At 39.5% G+C, this 21,096-nt stretch overlaps 1 protein-coding gene across 11 annotated transcripts in view; it reads right to left on the reverse strand.

Annotated features, from left to right (window-relative positions):
- Nucleotides 1-21,096, reverse strand: part of RBFOX1 (RNA binding fox-1 homolog 1) — a 2,175,109-nt gene that overhangs the window by 935,103 nt on the left and 1,218,910 nt on the right. The gene's annotated exons all lie outside the window — the stretch shown is intronic.

Raw genomic sequence — 21,096 nt, forward strand, 5'->3', positions numbered from 1 at the left:
CAACCAAAAGACACAGGCTTGCTGAATGGATACAAAAACAAGACCCAAATATATGCTGTCTACAAGAGACCCACTTCAGACCTAGGGACACATACAGACTGAAAGTGAGGGGATGGAAAAAGATAGTCCAGGCAAATGGAAATCAAAAGAAAGCTGGAGTAGCAATACTCATATCAGAAAAAATAGACTAAAATAAAGAATGTTACAAGAGACAACAAAGGACACCACATAATGATCAAGGGATCAATCCAAGAAGAATATATAACAATTATAAATATATATGCACCCAACATAGGAGCACCTCAAGACATAAGGCAACTGCTAACAGCTGTAAAAGAGGAAATCGACAGTAACACAATAATAGTGGAGGACTTTAACACCTCACTTACACCAATGGACAGATCATCCAAAATGAAAATAAATAAGAAAACAGAAGCTTTAAATGACACAACAGACCAGATAGATTTAACCGATATTTATAGGACATTCCATCCAAAAACAGCAGATTACACTTTCTTCTCAAGTGTGCATGGAACGGTCTCCAGGATAGATCACACCCTGTGTCACAAATCAAGCCTCAGTAAAATTAAGAAAATTGACATCATATCAAGCATCTTTCCTGACCACAACACTATGAGATTAGAAATGAATTACAGGGAAAAAAATGTAAAAAACACAAACACATGGTGGCTAAACAATACGTTACTAAATAACCAAGAGATCACTGAAGAAATCAAAGAGGAAATCAAATAATACCTAGAGACAAATGACAATGAAAACACGACAGTCCAAAACCTACGGGATGCAGCAAAAGCAGTTCTAAGAGGCAAGTTTATAGCTATACAAGCCTACCTCAAGAAACAAGAAATATCTCAAATAAACAATCTAACCTTACACCTAAGGGAACTAGAGGAAGAAGAACAAACAAAACCCAAAGTTAGCAGAAGGAAAGAAATCATAAAGATCAGAGCAGAAATAAACTAAATAGAAACAAAGAAAACAATAGCAAAGATCAATAAAACTAAAAGCTGGTTCTTTGGAAAAAAAAAACTGTAAGATCTCTGTGTCTGTCTATGTGCACTTATGTTATGTCTATGGATGAACGATATAATATATATGATATGTTTCTACCTGTATATAGCACTGCCAAAATTAGTGTGTAAAGAGCTCTATTTAATTTGCTTAAAGGCAAAGAAATGCTTCTTAAAGTAAGTATTCTAAATCTCAGAACTATAATAGAAACTGACCCAAATTTTTTCAAGTTTACGTGATGTAGAACAATTTTCAGTAAATAAAAGCTAGTTTAAGTTTGTTGTTTTAATTAATACAGACATGTCTTTAGGTTTATCAGCATTAAGTATAATACTTTTATTCTACCTAGGTTTCCTGAAAGTCTCGTAAGTTCATGCTATCTCTGTTACAAAATTTATCAGCAAGAAAAAGAGCTTGAGATGCTAGCGGACTTTGTCTAGTGTCTCATGAACTGTTCATGGGCAAGCCAAACATAATTGTTGGGAGCAAATAGTTTAGATAGATGTAAGTAGGATAAGAGTTTTTAGGTGAACTTCTCAGCAATTTATGATGTGTCTACATTATAAATAGTTTCCCAAAATCGTTTAATAACTTAAACCTTAAAATTTTGCTAAGTTAAATTAAATGATGGGAATTCATTGAATATATAGATCATTTACAAATAATATAAAATGTAGAAACACTGATTATTAAACATGTTTATCCACTTTTGGCTTCTTATTACAGAGTAACTAAAGATATTTAGATCTGTCGGAAAACATGTATTGGGCCACATTTTTAAAAAGTGTACTGTGAGGAAGCATATGCTTCTAGAAATTACTAAATATATTCATAAGTTGGCCAATCAAAAGGATGCTGGTATAACAGGTAGTTCACAACTGTTTTTTTCTTATTTTCATTAGAAATTAAGGCTTTTAAGGGTTAAAAACGTGAATATATGTAATTAAAGTTACCAGAAATAATAAGGGAAACATCTCTGTATGCAAGGAAAGTAGAATGTGTGCTTTTAGTAAGAGAGGTTATGAGGAATAAAGATGCACTTTTTGTTGAGGGAAAAGAAAGTAATTTTTTTCTAAAAATTTGTGCTAAAGTGAGGCTGGTTATTTCAGAATGGGAAAGAGGAAAAACGTAAGACAAAATCTGAATGTAGAAAAGAAAGTTATATAAAGTTTGTGGAATAAAGGAATCTTGGGAAATGAACTGGGATCTTGGGAAACGTGATCAAGTTGGCTAAGATTGGAATGGCTGCAATTAAATTAAAAATTAATGAATGAACTTTAATATCAAAAATACACTGGTGAAAAATTAGAATTTGGTTTATCTCTGCTAAAAGGCAGTTTCTTAGACTACTAGTCTGCTCTTGATAAGAGATTATGAAAGTTTTTGTTTCTTTGTTTGTTTTGTTTTATCTTTTAAGTAATCTGCCTAGAAAGCAAAGATTTTGTGTCTTACCAAAACAATTTCCTGTGCTTCATGTTATCTTTATGATCAAACCATTTATAACTTAACTAAACCTAGTCTTTTCAATATTAAGAGTTGAATTTTGCTCAGAAATATGTAACTTTCCATATTTTCCTTTGAAATTTTTTTGTCACTTTGGTTAACTGGATAAGATAATTAAGTTTGTTTCATAATTATCTGTGACCCTATCTAATCAAGTATTTCAAAAACTTGTTGATATTTTTGACAAACTTCCCAAAATCAAATTCTAATCTTTTGATCTGGAAGTAATTTTAGGATTTTCCTGGAACAACTTAAAAAATTTGTTCTCTCTCCTTATAAAAAGGGATATGTTAGACTAATTTGGCATATTTGATATGTTAAATTACATGGGAAGCATTGTCAAATAAAAAGTAATACTAAGCTTTTTAATGTTGTATTTGTATGGGTACATAAGTAAAGAAATTATACGAAATTCCTAGAAATCAGACATCCTGGTATAATATTATCACCTGTATTTCTAGTTATTATATTGAAATATTGTGTGTCACAGAAATAACCAAATTTTCTTGTGATAAACTCTAATCAGATCTTTAACCATGACATTTTTAAGTCTCTTGTCATTTATAGACAGTTATTGTTTTACTCTGAAGCTTTTACAAAAGTGCTTCATCTTCAAGGAGATTCAAGGAAAGAATTCTATCAAGTACAGGTTTCCAGTAACTTTCAGATCATACCACTGAACTGGGTAGGAAATTACAGAACTCTATGGGGAAAAAAAAAAAAAACACAACTGATGACTTCATATAATTGCTAATAAAAGATGAAGAAGATCAACAAGAATTAATTACATGGGACTAAATTAACTGATGAGGATGATTATGATTTTCATGACTTTTAATTTGAAACATTGTTCTTTTATGTCTTGCTTTTTTCCAGATTTAAAGAAAATTTATTTTGTCATTTCTCGTAAGCTATCAACAATTTAATAAAATATATTTTTGAGAATAAAAATAAAAATTTATCTTTTTCAATCTACCTGATCCCTCTAGAGCTTGGAAACTCTTAGTGAGTATTGTTATTTTCATGGCAATAGAGTTATTTGCACAAACTCAACAAGAATCTGTTCTCCTCAGGCATTTTGCTAATTGAAATAAGTCAGAGAAAGACAAATATTGTATGATGGAATCTCAAAAATACAACAAACCTGTGAATATAACAAAAAAGAAGACTCACAGATATAGAACACACCAGTGGTTACCAGTGGGGAGAGGGGGGAAGGGGCAATACAGGGGTGGGGGAGTGGGAGGTACAAACTATTGGTTGTAAGATAGGCTCAAGGACATATTGCACAACATGGGGAATAGAGCCAATATTTTATAATAATTGTAAATGGAAAGTAACCTTTAAAATTGTACAAACAATTTAAAAATTTCAAAGTAAAAAAATTAAATCTTTTTTTTTTTTTTTTTTTAAGAATCTGTTCTCCTCATCACAGGACACAATTGAAAACACTAATTATATTACCAAGGTTTTGACTGGGATGTCATATTAGACTCAGATGTGACCAGACGGCCTTAGGGAACTAAGGTTGATTTTAAAGCCCCTTTGGAAAAACAGCCTGGTATCTTGCTTACAGGGTTCCAGAAAGCCTTACCAGATGAGTAAGAAAGTTCACTTCCTGGTAGGCTCAAGAACCTCAGGAAATTTGGGGGATCTCTAGAAAAACTAACCCAAATCTATAGGTATTGCAGGCAGTGTCTAATGGCGAATCCGTTGGCAAGTTCTTGGCTTGGCTTTCTAGCCTCAAGAAGTTTTTAAGAGTCCAATCCGAGATTCCCTATGAGAAGTTCCAGCAAAGCAGATATTAAAAAATTTATACGATCAACTGCTATTCTTGTTGCACTTATGTCAATAACCAAGCCAGGCTCATTAAAACTAGACTAAATTGGCAAACAAACTAGTCTTACGATGGTTACCTTTGATAGAAATGGGGGTAATTGTGTGGGGGGGATTATGATTCAGTATTATACCTTTATGAATGTTAGATTCGAGTGCTGTTAATTATCTTTGACGTTCTGTTTTCTGTCTAAAAACTAACTGGATCTTGAATGATTCCCTTTTCCTCCAACATCTGGCTATAGCCCTCCAAACTAATGTTTCCAATTTTCTCCCACCTTTCTGACTTGAAATCACTGAGAACTAAAACTGCCCCTTTTCCCAAGCCCTGCAAGCTAAAGTTGGACAACTTGATATAAACTTCAGAGAAATTACCACAACAGCTCATGTATAGGCAATCTTTGAGCTTGTTGCTGTGGGTCACTCAGAAATATCACCAGAGACATTCAAATTGCAAACTGGGAAAATCTGTCTGGTTACTGCTGCCTGCCCTCACTCCCCTGAGGTTGCTTCGAGCCTGACATCTAGAAATCTCCACTGGCTGTCCTCAGAACTCAAAAACTACAATTAAGTGTGCTCCAATTATTAACCATTGGCTTTCTTTTGTTTCCACAGAAATGTCTCTTATTAAATACTTGATTTGGGACTTCCCTGGTGGCACAGTGGTTAAGAATCTGCCTGCCAATGCAGGGGACACGGGTTCAAGCCCTGGTCCGGGAAGATCCCACATGCCACGGAGCAACTAAGCCTGTGCGCCACAAGTACTGAGCCTGTGCTCTAGAGCCCATGAGTCACAACTACTGAGCCCACATGCCACAACTACTGAAGCCTGGGCGCCTAGAGCTCGTGCTCCACAACAAAGAGTAGCCATTGCAATGAGAAGCCCATACACAGCAACAAAGAGTCGCCCCCCTGCTTGCCGCAACTAGAAGAAAGCTTGCACGCAGCTATGAAGACCCAACACAGCCAAAAAGTAAATAAACAAATAAATTTATTTTAAATAAATAATTGATTACTTGAGCAACATAGGCTAAATTTAGGAGCCCACTTGCATCACTGCCTCCTGAAATGAGTTTAACTAAACTGACCTATTGTCAAGAATGAGAGACTGGTTCAATGAGATGGAGCAATCCACTGACTCAGCCACTGAATTGTGAAACTTCTTGGAAGTTTCAAAGGCGGGATTGAAGGAGAGCAGAATATGTCACCCCAAAATACACCACTCTGCGATATTGATTATTTTGAATTAAAGTTAGTTAAGAAACAGCCAGTGCAAAAAGGACACTCTGACCTTCCTTTGTCCCCCTGAAAGCAGGAAATAAATCTCCCTCACGAAAAGTACCCGCCTTCTACCAGGAGTTAGAGATATCTTCATCAGAGATAGGGAATTTAGGGCCCAAAAGACTATATGAAAAACCTTGTTACTTCCTCACTAATTTACTACCTCAAGCCCAAACTTATCTGTCTCGTCAATTCTTCACAAATTTATTGTTTCTTTGTTTAAGAAGCTACCTGCTTTGGTCATTTCTTTCAGTCACATTTTTATGAGCTCCTGTATGTATGAATTAAATTTGTTTTTCTCCTATTAATCTGCCTTATGTCAATTTAATTATTAGGCCAGCCAAAGATCCTAGAAGGGAAGAGGGAAAAGTTTTCCTCCCCTACAATTATTTTATTGTAATTAATATTCTTCCTTCTTGATATAAGATGGTTCTACAAACTGCCTGAATTCTTCCAGGTCGCTGCTATTCCAGTCCATTAAATAGACCCCTGGTAGCAACAAAAGATGCAATTTCTAAAAGGACAAGTCTCCTGGTAATTGATGCTGATAGATCAATGGTCTATTTCAACAGCCACTAAACCATTCTTGTAAGGATCCTAACACTACAAGGACTAAACAGAAGCACTTAATTGAATAGTTAGTTTCCTCCTATGAATCAGATATTCCAGAAAGACATCCAACAGTCAAAGCAAGATTTATGCCAATTAGAGAAGGCACAGCACAGCTGAAGTTCAACAGAACTGGTACAAACTATTTGGAAAAAAAAATTAGTATTCTTATGCTACCTGTTGAGTATACAGAGATGAGCTTCCACTGCTCTAAGACATGGACAGAGCTTTGCTGACTGCTAGGTGGCGCCGCAACTCTCTTGGAAAATTAAATATTTATAGTATTCACTTGGACTGTAGCCATCCTGTCAACCACAGTTTCTTGGGCAGCAATATTTTCTGTCCCTGTGACCTTGGTTTGGCATTTTGCTTTCTGGTAGAAAATGGATAGTAGCTCTTTCCACAAGATTAAGTAACCAACTCTTTGCTCCAGGAATGCAAATTTTATTGTCTACAGCCTTAAGTAATCTATACTCCCACCTCTGCTCAAACCAAGCCAGCACGGAGTTGGAATAGATATATTCCAATAGATGTCTCTTTTTTTTCTGTCAACTTTCTATACTTTGGAATGGGTGTTATGAATAAGACAACATGAAGTGTAGAATATTTGCTAATGGGGGGCTAAACACTATATAGCTAGTGCAATGGGAAAGTTACTCAATCTGTGTGTACATATGTTCACTCATCGAAGGACATACATTTAACCATCTTCTTGGTTTAGCTTCCAGTGGAGTATTCCTAAATTTGAAAATATGGTACTATGAGTTAATATGCCAAAAATAAATGTTTTTAAAAGTATAATGAGTGTGTAAATCCCAATAACGTGGGTGCTGAACTTCTGATCCCCGAGAGTGAATTGAAAAAGTCACCAGGAAATAACCATTTAAGCTTTTTCAGAAAAATGAAAAATCATGCCATGTGATTTATTAGTAACTCGTTCTGCAAAACACTCATTACAATTCTTACATGAATGCAGGGGAAAAGTACCTTAAAAGAGACAGTTTAGGATAATTAAATTTCTCTCTGCTTGTTCACCCTCTCTCCCAAATGCCACGTTTACTTGCAGAGCCTGTCATTTGGTTTTTATACCCAAGAAGAGAATTAAGAGTATTCCCTTTAAAGTTTTGATTACTTTCTCTTTTGTGTTGGCAGGCCTATACAATTTATAGGACATAGACATTGTGCTGGGAGAAAGTAATAGAAATTTAATCACCAATTATCTAATACTGTCCTGGGACTGAGGTAAGAAAATAAATGCTGACTATTTCAAATCATGAAGGCTGATCTCTTTAAATATAGAAACTTTGTTATGCTAACCATTTTGGGTGAAATCCCTGTAAAATGTATTTCACTGCCTCCACTCCCTAAAACATGGATGGTGGACTTTGGCATTGTAACTCAGTACAGTGCCACCTCCAAGATGCTGATAACCCTAGAATGTCTTGCTCTCCTGCTAAACAGCCCTGGATTGCTGTGTTCCTGAAGATATGTGGATATGTTTCAATGTTCTTCCAGCGCCTGCCTTCATGGTCAGCTGTACTTCCTGCTGTCATTTCATTTAATTTGGTTCCAGATTCACAACCAGTTTTCTGCAGAGTGCTTTAGAGTTTCAAACTTCGAAAGTTAAACGATGTTCTGGTTTCTTGTTTGCCTGTTTATTTTACGACTTCCAGATTTGTGAGTTTCAGGTGATCAGAAATAACAGAAATCTATCTGATTTCTGGTATATTAATTAGAGGGTTAGTAATTTTTTCATACTTAGTTATTTTTTGTTCAGATGCATCAACTACTGACCTCAATGTACGAGCTTAATTTGCCAAGTGTGTTAAAGGTTTATGTTGGGTACAATATATTAATATATAAAATGAAAATAAATAAATCTCATGACTCATGTTCTGACTAATCCCACCTACTTTCCTAGACTCGCATTCTATGATGTTCCTCCCCAGACGCTATGCTTCGTCCGAATGTATTTGTCCATAAACATTCTTTATGTTCCAAAAACTGGGTCACCCTGTCCCCTCCCTCTGAATCACCCTCTCTCTGCTTACCCAATTACGTGCTTACCAAAGCTAATCTCACCTCCTCCTCGGCTCTGTCTATACAAAGCTGATTTCTCCCTCTCTTCCTGGAACCATGCCCTTTTATCCGGCACTTCTATTGTAGGGTTGATTTCCTTTGGGTGTGTATTTACAGTGCATTTTATATGTGCCTGTGTCTTCCATGAGATTATCAGCTTCTCAAAGGCGACAACAATGACTAACCATCCTCTAAAAAAATCATTCTTAGTGATAAAAATTTATATAAATACAAGATTATATTACACGTCAATGTGTACTGATTAATATAACATAAAAAAGACTTCACTTAATCCTGTGAAGCAGACACAATGATTATCTCCATTTTAGAGGAAATAAACCCAGAGAGGTTAGGTTTCTTGCCCAAGGTCACAGATCTGACAAACGTAGGCTCTGGGATTCACACCGGGTTTGTTCTGCCCCAAAGCTGGTGATCTTAACTACTCAGCCAATCTGCTTTCCTGTTGTACTCATAATACAGTCCACAGGGAAGAAAATGTTTTTAATAGAGGAATAAATGAACACACAACAGAAGGCAGTCTTGCCATTTCTTAGCTTTCCTAACCATTTTGAACCTCCATCAATTACTGGTGTAACTGGTACAACAGAATGAATATTATACATATATATATGCAGTTTGTGTTTATGAGAAATGAACATAAAGGGTTTGATACAGAGCCTGGATTTTAAAGTCACTAATACACGTGGCCAATTACAATCATTGGCTTGAAACCAAGTCACTGAATGTCTACCAGACTAAAAAGTCTGTGGATTTAGACATTCAAGAGCCCTTTCTGCCTACCTATGGAAGAATACTCTTTCTTGGGCTATAGCCATAGACAGCAGTTCTGAACATTTAATCCGACCTCCTAACCCCCGCCACATCGACATTGGGGTTCCCACAACCTTCATCTGTAAGATAGATACAGCCATTGAGAATTTCGCCCAAAGGCTCGAAAAAAAGGCACGCCCTGGGGAGAAACCAGCCAACCCCAGGAACATTTATGCTCCGATTTCTCTCCTTCTCCCTCTTTTTTTTAAAGTAACCTCCGCCAGGACCCCAAACAACAGGAAGCTCTCACCCTATTTTGGAGGCTTACAATTTCCCATCAGCTTCCTGTCTGACAGCTCAAATGGTCCCTTCCCCTTGTCTAAATAAGGTTAACAGATTTTAAGAAAAAAGATCAGCTCTGGTAATAAGAAATATAATGGGAAATAAGAGGCACCACTGATGAAGTCAGACTGAGTAACTCTCTGAGGTCACAGGCCCTGAGGGCTGCTTAAGCTTTATCACTGAATCCAGGCTGGGTGGCCTCCCAGGCACTTAGGTAAAGAGATGCTTCTCTGGGTGTCACAGGGGCACGGCACCGTCAAAAGAATACCTCAAGCAAAATACCCCAGCGAGGCTGCCTTCTCACGTCGGAAAGCTTATTTCCGCTCCACTGAAATCCAACAATATTGTCAAAAGACGCATGTCCCTGTCTCCCCCAAGACGGAATTTCCACACATGGACAGCAGCCACAGATACATAGGGGAGGAACTGCTGTAACACTGTTCTATCACCAAAGGAAGATCATCGCAGCAAGACAATGGATAAAAACAGACACATGATCTCCATACTGTTTATTATAAAGTCCTTCTATTTCTCCACGGATTTCAGATTTTCTCCCCCAGTTTCATTGAGATATAGTAAATATATAACATTGTATGTTTATGGTGTACAATATAATGATTTGATGTATGTATATACTGTGAAATGATCACCACAATAGGTTTAGTTAACGTCCATCACTCCCCATAGTTACAAGGTATTTTCCTCACGATGAGAACTTTCGAGATCTAGTCTCTTAGCCATGTTCAGCCATACAATACAGTATTGCCAACGATACTCATTATGCTGTATATTACATGCCCAGAGCTTAATCATCTTGTAACTGGAAGTTGGTACCCATTGACCATTTTCACCCAATTCCCCCTCCACCAACCCCTCACCTCTGGCAACCAGGTGTCTCTTCTCTGTTTCAGTGAGTTCACTTCTTTAGATGCCACCTATAAGCGGGGGTCACACAGTATATGTCTTCCCCTGTCTGACTTATTTCAGTAAGCATAAGGCCCTCAAGATCCACCCATGTTGTCGCAAATGTCAGGATCTCCTTCTTTTCAATGGCTGTATAATACTCCATCATCAGTATATACCACAGATTATTATCCATTCGTCAGTTGATGGACACTTGGATGTTTCTGCGTCTTGGCTGTTATGAATAATGCTGCAGTGAACGTGCAGATAGCACTTCAAGATAGTGATTTTGTTTCCTCCAAACGTACACTGGGAAGTGGAATCCCTGGATCATATGGTAGCTCTATTTTTAATTTTTTGAGGAATTTCCATACTGTTTTCTATAGTGGCTGCACCATTTTACATTCCCGCCAACAGTGGACGAGGGAAGATTTTGTTTTCCAGATATCTTTATAACAGCTGGTCCAAGGTTCCCCAAATGTTTTGTTGTTGTTTTGATTTTTAGCTAGCATGTAAGAAACCTGACTATACGGCAAGCCCATCCCCAAGTGGTTTACCTGCATCACTTCTACAGCAACCCTAAGCTGTAAGTTTTAGTATCATTTGTGCTTCAGGGAGCAGGAAGCTGAGGTTCAGAGAGATGAAGTAATTATATTCAGAAGATTCAATTAGTAAGTGGCAGATACAGAAATAAAACCCAGGTCTATCCTCAGGAAACATTCATCAAGCAGGGAAACTCAACTCCCCATGCAGCCCTATTGGACCCATTCCCTAATGACTATCCCCACCTCCTGCCGCTCACTCCCCTTCAGCCATGCTGACCTCTGACAGCTTCTCAGTGCAGGGGCTCATGCCCACCTGGGGGTGTCTGCTTGCACTCACTCCACCCTACCCCTGCAAAGCTCCTGCTTGCTACATCCACGTGGATGGATCCTTCATCCCATTTTGGTGTCATTTCAAACACCAGCTCATCGGTGAGCCCACCTCTGAAACGCAGTAATGTTCCACCATCTTTGTGTCTTATCTTGTTTATTGCATTTACCATTATTTGCACGAAAAGGTTGATTTTCTTATTTATTTTTCTGTCTCCGTAGCCACCAGAGTCTTAGTTCACTTGTTTTTTTCCATGCTGGATTCTCACCTAGGATCAGTACCTGACACTTAGCATCCAGTTAGCAACACTTGGAGTAACTTATAGAACGTGGTGTCAGAGCCTGCATTTTACCCACCTCTCTATCCTGCTTGCCTTTTCATTGGGGTACACCCCCCAAAAAATATGTTTCATGATAAGGAGGGCTTTTTTTTTAATCAAAAATTATTTCTACTTCACCTTCTTATAAGGAACTACCTTCCTTTTCCTTAAATAGGCATTAAAGATGCATTTTCTTCTCTTTCTCTCTCTGTTTCACATACACACCTATTTTGGTTTTATTCAATTTGTCTCTTTAGTTTTCCTTATCTTCTTATTTACCTACCCCTTAACCTCTAATTCTTTCTCAGATCCACAATTTCCAAAGTCTATTTCAATTACTCTGGCTTTGACCTACATTTCCATCTGCCTTCTCATGTTAGTGTTTCTTTCTCTTTCCCTGTGCACACAACCCCCTCCACTACCCCCCTCTTCTACTTTCATCCATGTTAAATGTCTTATTTATTTCCAGCCAGGTCGACAAACAACTAGCTAAGTCCAAGTACAGTCCCCTCCTCCCCACAAAGTCCATATATATTCAATAGGGTACAGTTAAACAACTTTTATTGGATTTAATGTACACACATAAATGGTCATATATCATAGCTGTTTGGCTAGATGTCTCTGGGGGACAAAACTGCCCCTGGTTGAGGACCACAGCCCTAGAGGAAAGTCAGCTTTCTCCAACTGTCACTAAGAGAGCAAGAAATGTAGGTAACCTACCATTTAGACATCCTTCTCATACTTTCATCATAAATCCCTACCCACCAAGTTTAGGAATATAAACTCGACTACAAATACACAGATATCTAACCGAGATGCCCTTGATATCATGAATGTTAAGAATCACGATGGATATATGTATATGTATTACTGATTCACTCTGCTGTACACCTGAAACTAACACAACAGTGTAAATCAATTATACTCCAATAAGAATTTTTTTAATTAAAAAAAAAGAATCAGCTAGTTCTGGGTTCAAATTAAGTTTCGGATGCCTACTAGCTATGAGATATAAATAAATTAGTTTGCTCAATTAAATCTTAGCTTTCCTATCTGTAAAGTGAGGCTATTTCTCGTGCTTCCCTCATAGAGCTGCTATGAGTATTAGATAAGATCACATAAGAAAGACACCTAAAACACTGCCTTGAATAGAGTGATGTTATGATTATCATCAAGATATATCATCACCGGGCTTCCCTGGTGGCGCAGTGGTTGAGAGTCCGCCTGCCGATGCAGGGGACACGGGTTCGTGCTCCGGTCTGGGAAGATCCCACATGCCGCGGAGCGGCTGGGCCCGTGAGCTATGGTCGCTGAGCCTGCGCGTCTGGAGCCTGTGCTCCGCAACGGGAGAGGCCACAACAGTGAGAGGCCCGTGTACCGCAAAAAAAAAAAAAAAAAAAAAAAGATATATCATCACCATCATCAGCCTCATCTTCTGAGTATAGTTCTATTAAAAAAATAAATAAACAACGCACTCCAGGAACTGATGGTTGATTAAGCTGATAATATCCTCTCTTCTCTTCCTGCAACAAAATTTCCTCTCCTGCACTTTTCTGTCTCCTTCTTTGGGTAGAAGAAGAGAAAGAAGAGGCAAGAGGAAGTGGGAGGAGGACAAGGATGAAGAAGCATCCCCCATCTCTCTCTGTCATGGACAGGGGAATCAAAACTGAATAATACATTCAATGAGTTACTTAATTAACTGGGTGAAGGTGAGGCTGAAACAGCTGAGTTAAATAATGAGACGTCAAGCACAGAAGCTTAGGCCAAGGAGGGATTTGAAAACCCTCTTCCTGTCACAAGAAACCACAGGACTTTTCAGGCAGATGACAGTAAGGGGTTTAATCTTTCCGTTTTTGTCCTTCTGAAAGCAATGGTCTTTAAAAAAAAATCTCCTGAAATAAGGCCAAATGTAAAATTAGCATTTGTGTAGCAGAGGTCATTAAAATGAGTTAGCCCAGACCCTTTATAACGTTAAGCCAGTACAAAATGAGAAGAATAAAAAATAAAAAATAAAAATAATAAAAAGTCTAGTTAAAAGGATCTTAAATGGAGAGGCTGTTACTAATAGCAAGGCTATCTCAGAAGGACTAATTAAGCTGGAAATAAATGTGGTACAAATGGAAAGGCTTTTGTGTGATCCACCTAAATGTCAGATGGCTGACCACAAGACTCACTTGCTGTTAATTAAAACCTAGTTGTCATCCCCAGTTAAGGGGCTGTAAGCATCTCTCTCAATACTCTTTCTAAGAATATTGCAGCCAGACACCCGTCCTCTCCACCCTCATTCCTCCTGCCAATTAATGTTGATTTTTGTCTACATGTTTTGGGGTCAAAAGATGAAAGCATAACCTATTTTTTTTTAAACCAAGACAGCTGATCCCAACTTAAGCCTCTGTGACATTAATGAACACTTAAAAAATACAATGTAAATCAAGGCTGACTTTGAAAAATTGTAGCTGTTGGTACTCTCAGAGCAAAAAGTCGTTCAACATCCTCAATCGGACAAGTAACACTGTGTTTCTTTGCATTCATCCTGGCATTACATCTGTGTAGTCCTGCACTTTCTGTGTGCTATGTTCTTCCTGAAGACAATGCTAATAGGATCAGGTTACCTCTTCCCTAGGCTTGTAATTACCAAATACAGGGATACTTGTAGCACACTTAGAATTTTTGCCACATCTGCACACTGCCTGTACTATTTATCCAGTGCAAATCATACACACACATACGTATGCACACATACATACACACACGAATATATATACACGTGTATACACACATACCTGTGTACATATATACACAAACACATTCAGTTTTTAATTTAAACTATTCAGGCAGTCATAGGTTTGCTATGTGAATTAGTTTTCTAATACACATACAAATCACACCTAAACTTTTGGAGGAGACAGTTCTATAGCTTCACAGAAGTTCATGTTATACCAGTATACTCATTTGTCAAACCTCATCAGATGATGCACTTAAGATCTGTGTATCTCAATGTAAATAAATATATCTTGAAAAAAAAGCCATGGGTAAATAGTGACCTCTTGTTAACAATCTGCATCCGGAAGTGTACAAGGTGAAGTGTATTGATGTTGGCAACTCGCTTGGAAATGCATGAAAACCAAAATAAGGCGGACAGATGCATGCATGGCTAGATGGATAAATATGTGATAAAACAAATATGTTAAAATCTTAGTTGTGGTATCTTGGTGGTGGATATATGGTATGGCTCTTGCATCTTTTCTATATTTGAAAAATAATGTTGAAAAAATAAATACCTAAAATGATGACAAAATGCTTATCTATACATCACGAGAAAAAAAAAATCACATCCCACTACTGGAATACACTGCAGTCTTAGGAGAATCCCAGGTGGGTTTCCATCAATAAACTCTTCATGAACACATTACCAAGTTTTGAACAAGATACAAAATATACTTTTGCTACCACTGAGTAAACATTCTTAAGGGTCTATCTTCCAGAGAGAACAGTGAACTGAGCAGGACACACACGTAGGCTGTACGAGGCAGAATGAAACACTCAACTGATATCCCAGAACAATATCTTCTCTACCGGCACGTCATCATGAACAAATAAGAGAGTTGATCAGCCTCCTACATGGTTATGTTCAAACAGTGACCCAGATGCCTTCATGGACACTTGGAGACACTGCACACTGCGGCAACAATTATGTTTTTACTGCTGTTGCCAGATTTAGTGATATTTACTGTGGGCCTTGCAGAGAAAAAGGTTGAGGATGATGACTATGGTGAGTGATTGTTTGAAGCCACTTGCAATTAGAGAATGTCGAAAAGTTTCATGAAGGTTCTCCTTTCACACCAGGACACATTCTATTTTATTCAAACATCACCCCTGCCTTGTGGGACCCACCTGTCCATTCACTGTTTGGCTCTAGCATCATCTTCCTCTAACTCCCCACCCTCCCTCAGCCTCACTGAACGGTTGACCCTTCCCACTACCATGACTTCATTTCAGAAGGTGCTGCCTATTTGTCCGAAAATTTACTTCATCCATCACATGTCACAGATTCCTAAGATTCAGTCTAGATGTTAACAATTCTCATCTTATTCCTTTGTGCATCCCCCCATGACCCACACACTAGGGATTTACACCAGTCCTCCACTGGGTTATAAGCATTTGGGGAAGCATGTCTTCAATCTTCCCCCTCACCCAATCTACCTCAAGGGGGCTGGAAGGACTCTTCTGATGGGTGAGCTTCTCTCAATATGTCTCTCTCTCTCCTCCTTTCCCCCTCTCTCCCTCTCTTTCTCCTCCTCCTGCTTGCTACCTCCAAACAATACCTGCTTTCATTTTGACCCCATTTCCTAAGCTCACCTAGGAGAGGTAAGCAGTATCTAGGACAAGTAAGTACACCTAGGACAGGGGCCAGGGCTCTACCTTCTAGAGACCAGCTTCAAGCTCCCTCTCTCTGGGTCTCATTCCCACGTTGGGAGACGTGGATCAATGCCCTCCAAACTTCTCTGTCACTTCCAAGGTCTAGATATGACTTCAGGGGTAAAGGAGGTTGAGTGACAGCCAATTTCAGCTTCAGGAGAAGCAACAAGGCAGCGTGTTTAGGATTACAAACTCTGGAACCAGACCACCTGAATTGGAATCCTGATTCTTAGACACACCAGGTGAGTGGCCCCAGGTAAAATAGTCCAGCTTTCTCTCCCTCAGTTTCATCTTTAAAATAGGGGTAAGGCGGGGGCTTCCCTGGTGGCGCAGTGGTTGAGAGTCCGCCTGCCGATGCAGGGGACACGGGTTCGTGCCCCGGTCTGGGAAGATCCCACATGCCGCGGAGCGGCTGGGCCCGTGAGCCATGGCCGCTGAGCCTGCGCGTCCGGAGCCTGTGCTCCGCAGCGGGAGAGGCCACAACGGTGAGAGGCCCAAGTACCGCAAAAAAAAAAAAAAAAAAAATAGGGGTAAGGGGAAGAACAATAGTTTGTTTTTAGGCTATTATAACGATGAAGTGGGTTTCTGTTTGCCAAGTCCTTTAAATTGTATCTGGCACACAATAACTATTAAATAAGTGTCTGATGAGCAAATATAAAAGCACCATTTTCCAATGGGTAATAAACAGAATTCTGTCCTTTAAACCCCACTGGGTTTGTGTACCTATTTTTTACTTGGTTGAGAATCCTTAGGGAAGGAGGAAGAATGATGGCTCAGGTCCCTCCAACATCAGCACCAGCTCCTGAACACTCACTGCTCCCTTCCTGGGGGGCTTCCCTCCTACTCTGAGGACCCATCTAGGCATTTAGTACCAGGTTCCTGTGCCTGACACTTAAGGACACTCAGACAATGTTTGCTGAACAGGACACAAAGCTCACGGGGGCACAAACTGTCAATCTGATCTGTATCAGAAGCTCAGGACCCAACCACTATGCAATGTGAAAATTTAAAAAAAGCAGCAGCAGGAAGGAAAAAAAAAGTCTATATAGAATTTTAGATATTGGTGAAATGGTACAAAACTAAGAGACGCACATCGGTGTGACTTCAGAGGCAAGCAGTACTATAATCAGCAACTAAATTATGTGAAGCTGTTTCTTTATTCCTGTAATTTGATTGCACATAAATCAATTTTGATTAGATTCAAAACTTACTGAACATGCACCTCAATGAGCTGTCAAGTTTTGTCTGATAACGTAAACTTTACATGGGATCAGTGTTAATTCTACCTGGAGCCAATGGAAGAATCCCCACAACAATGGCAGACATCATTAAATGCTGCAAATGTAGAAACATAATTAAATTAGCTGATAATCATCATTCTCCTTCTATAGAGGCTCTAATTTAATGCACTTGCAAATGTAATGAGGCTCGCTGGATTGAAAAATATGGTGGAAATAACAGAAACAAGATTACATTAATTGCAAGAGATACTGATAAGGCAGATTGCTCTGCATTTTTTTTTTTTTTTCGCGGTACGCGGGCCTCTCACCCTGGTGGCCTCTCCCGTTGAGGAGCACAGGCTCTGGACGCGCAGGCTCAGCAGCCATCCATGGCTCACGGGCCCAGCCGCTCCGCGGCACGTGGGATCTTCCCGGACCGGGGCACGAACCCATGTCCCCTGCATCAGCAGGCGGACTCTCAACCACTGCGCCACCAGGGAAGCCCTTTCTTTTTCTTTTTTTTTTTTTTTTTGAAAACCACACAGTTCTGAAAACCATGACAAGGCTTGCTTCCACCCTAGTTGGAAAGAACTTAGGGAGCATCGGAGTAAGAAGGAAAAAGGCAAGAGAATGTCTTCTTAAAGTTCTAACAAAATGAGTCAATTCCATCAGAAATACCTGAAAACGGAAAGGAGCCTTGATTTTGTGTCCCTTTTTATAAATGGCAATTTGGCTCCAGGAAGATCCTTATTGTGCAAGTCTACACACCCTCCACGAATTCATTTATTCATTCAAATTGTTACTGTCGTTGGCAAGCACCTACTATGTCTCAAACTCTGGGGTTACAGGGGTGAAGAAAAAAAAAAAAAGCTGTGTTTTGGGGATTTCCCTAATTTAAATTGACTTGGCTTTCTGTACTTCTCAGTTTAGCACTTAACCCAACGGCAGTTAAATAATTGATTGTGAAATTGTTTTTGGAATGCACCTCTCTCTCACTACCCACCAGAAGGTAATTTCTTAGAAGACAAGGTTTGTCCCTGGGGGTGTCTTTCATGGTCGTTTACATGGTTCATGTTCCTTAGGTGTTTACTGAATAAATAAAAGAATTAATTTAAAATTACCTTCCTGGGCTTGACATTAGAATAGTGGGAAGGGGCTCTAGCACTGTTCTTCTTCTGTCATAGTTTTACAATCACCTTTAGAAGTTTTCAGTGACCTCAAAGAAAATATCACAAAACGTATCCCCCCCAAACCCATTTCCATTCACTTTCATGTAAAACACAGCTTCCCTGTGGCTACTTTGGAAATAAGAGATGGGCCTGTAAAAATCATCCGAAGTGGGGCTTCCCTGGTGGCGCAGTGGTTGAGAGTCCGCCTGCCGATGCAGGGGACACGGGTTTGTGCCCCGGTCCGGGAGGATCCCACATGCCGCGGAGCGGCTGGGCCCGTGAGCCATGGCCGCTGAGCCTGCACGTCCGGAGCCTGTGCTCCGCAACGGGAGAGGCCACAACAGTGAGAGGCCCGCGTACCGCAAAAAAAAAAAAAAAAATCATCCGAAGTAAAGACGTCCTAACTGTCAAGGGACAGAACATCACTGCAAGCAGAACAAAAGTAAGTGGAAGGCAAGACACTCTGTAGAAGGCAGTTGTAAGAGTCCCAGAAGGTCCATGGTTTATTCACTATCATTACTCACTTCTGAGCTCCCTGACAGATATAATCAAGGATACAGCCCTGCAAGAAAACCAATCTCACCAAAATCAGAAAAATAGCCAAGAATTTCAAGTAGGCAAGGGACAGGCCTTTTTCTTTGCTTTAACAACTCCGAGGACAAACTACAAAAATGTTGCTTAGTAAGGGAAGGGATGAGACATTTCACTTACCGAAGTGTCTTCCCCTGGTTTCCTCTTTAGGAAAGTGTTACCATATCAGCTACCTATGCGACCTATCTCCTGCCTCCCATGCAAGTTGTGTTCCTTTGCATACTTGAAATTTTTTCCCCCACATCCTCCTCTTCTGTGGCATGGAATTGTGGGAAGAACCATAGAACAGAATTTGCATGTAGCAATATGCGGCACAGAATCATTATCAGTTGTTGTGTAAAAGCGACAACGACACACCCTCCCCATCATTGGGTTTCACTGTCTGTCAAGGGTATGGTCTCTGCTCTCCACTCTCATCACAGCAGCCTAGCAAACACCAGCTTCCAAAATTCAGGTTAGCTCTGTTTCCTTCACAAAGCACCCCCTTCTCCCCTGCAATCTTATTTATTAACTTAATTTGTTTGTATCATTTGATATCTTCCTACTGAAATGGAAACTGCTGGTGGGGGCAGGGGTAGGGGAAGAGCCTTTGTAGTTCACCAGCACGTTCCCAGTTCCCATGTCACTGCCCAGGACATAGTAGGTGCTTAATAAATATGTTATGAGTGGAAGATGAACAAAGGTCATTAAATAATGCATTTGGTCAAAGAAGCTTTGCTAAAGATGTGGCATGCCCATAAACAGCTGGTGTTTTTTTAAATTGTTTAAGGATGTGAAAGAGTCTAAAGGAAGAGGTCCATAAGAGAATTAAATGTATTAACTAGCATCTTCTAAGAACCCACCGTGTTGCGCAACCTGGCAGAATAAGATCATGGACAAAACAACCAAAACTGAATTCCTCATTTGCTCTGTGCCTGAATTGGACAACAAGCTTTAAGCCCATCAGTGACATTGATTATCATGATTTTAATAAGAAGGCAAAAATCCAAGCACAATTTCTAAAAACAGGGAAACTCAAGAGGAGTGAGAGGGACAAATGCCCATTTACTCATTCATTCATTCATTCATCCTTTCTAACTATTTCACATTCATATATTCATTTACTTTTCCTTCCCTTCATCCAAGAAACTCCTTAAGAGATGCCTACAATGCCTACAATAACTCAGTAAAAGATTCAAATGTTCTGTAAACATTCCCTTTCCACGTAGATACCCACTCAAACCGATATAGCACTCTTGGATCTTTTAATGGCCTGAAAATGAAGCAAGCACCTTTGGCCAACATGAACTTTGCAACAAATATGCAGCATTTTTATGTTACAACTTCTTCCAAGTTCACTTTCTTCCAGACTTTCAGTTATTTTTTAATCAATTCATTCACACTGAGTGCACATCTTCTTTAAGTGTCCCTCAAGATGTTTTCTTTGCTCTCGTTGTGTTGGTCAAACTGGTATGGACTGGTCAGCCCATGTCCTCGGACTGGCCAGTGAGAGCACTGAATTCTTCTAGCTGCAGTGATTAGCACAGAAGTGGAGTTATTCTTTAAACCAGGTCATCAGAGCTGATGAGCATTAGCCCAGGACTTCTGAGGTTTGCTCTGTTTGTATTGCAGTTTATACATCGGTATGTGTTGTGAGTTGCAGTGCGTGTCGCCAAATAGAAACATCCAAGTCCCAACCCCTGGCACTTGGTAAAGTGGCCTTATTTGGAAAAAGGGTCTTTGCAGATGTAGTCAAGTCTCTTGAGATAAAGTCATCCTGGATTTAGTATGAGCCCTGAATCCAAAGACTAGTGACCTGATAAGACAAAGGAGGGAGATTTGAGGCAAACAGACACAGAGAGAAAGTGACGTGACATCAGGGGCAGAGACTGGAGTGATGCAGCCACAAACCAAAAAACGCCAAGGGTAGCTGGCAGCAGTCAAAAGTTAGGAGAGGTGCGTGGAAGGAGTTCTTTGTCAGAGCCCCCAGAAGGAGCCAATCCTACAAGCAGACTTCTGGCTTCTAGAATTGTGAGAGAATAAATTCCTCTTGTTTTAAGTAGCTTGTGGTAGTTTGTTACTACCAAGAAACTAATACGGTGGGTGTGGGTCTGGAGTTTCCCGGACATACATGGATTACCTTGAGAAAAAACCAACAAAGCTGAAAGCA

This window comes from Aethalodelphis obliquidens, unplaced genomic scaffold (genome assembly GCF_003676395.1).
Source record: "Aethalodelphis obliquidens isolate GAN/ISIS:26980383/991018 unplaced genomic scaffold, ASM367639v1 scaffold18, whole genome shotgun sequence".
NCBI classification, from domain to species: domain Eukaryota; kingdom Metazoa; phylum Chordata; class Mammalia; order Artiodactyla; family Delphinidae; genus Aethalodelphis; species Aethalodelphis obliquidens.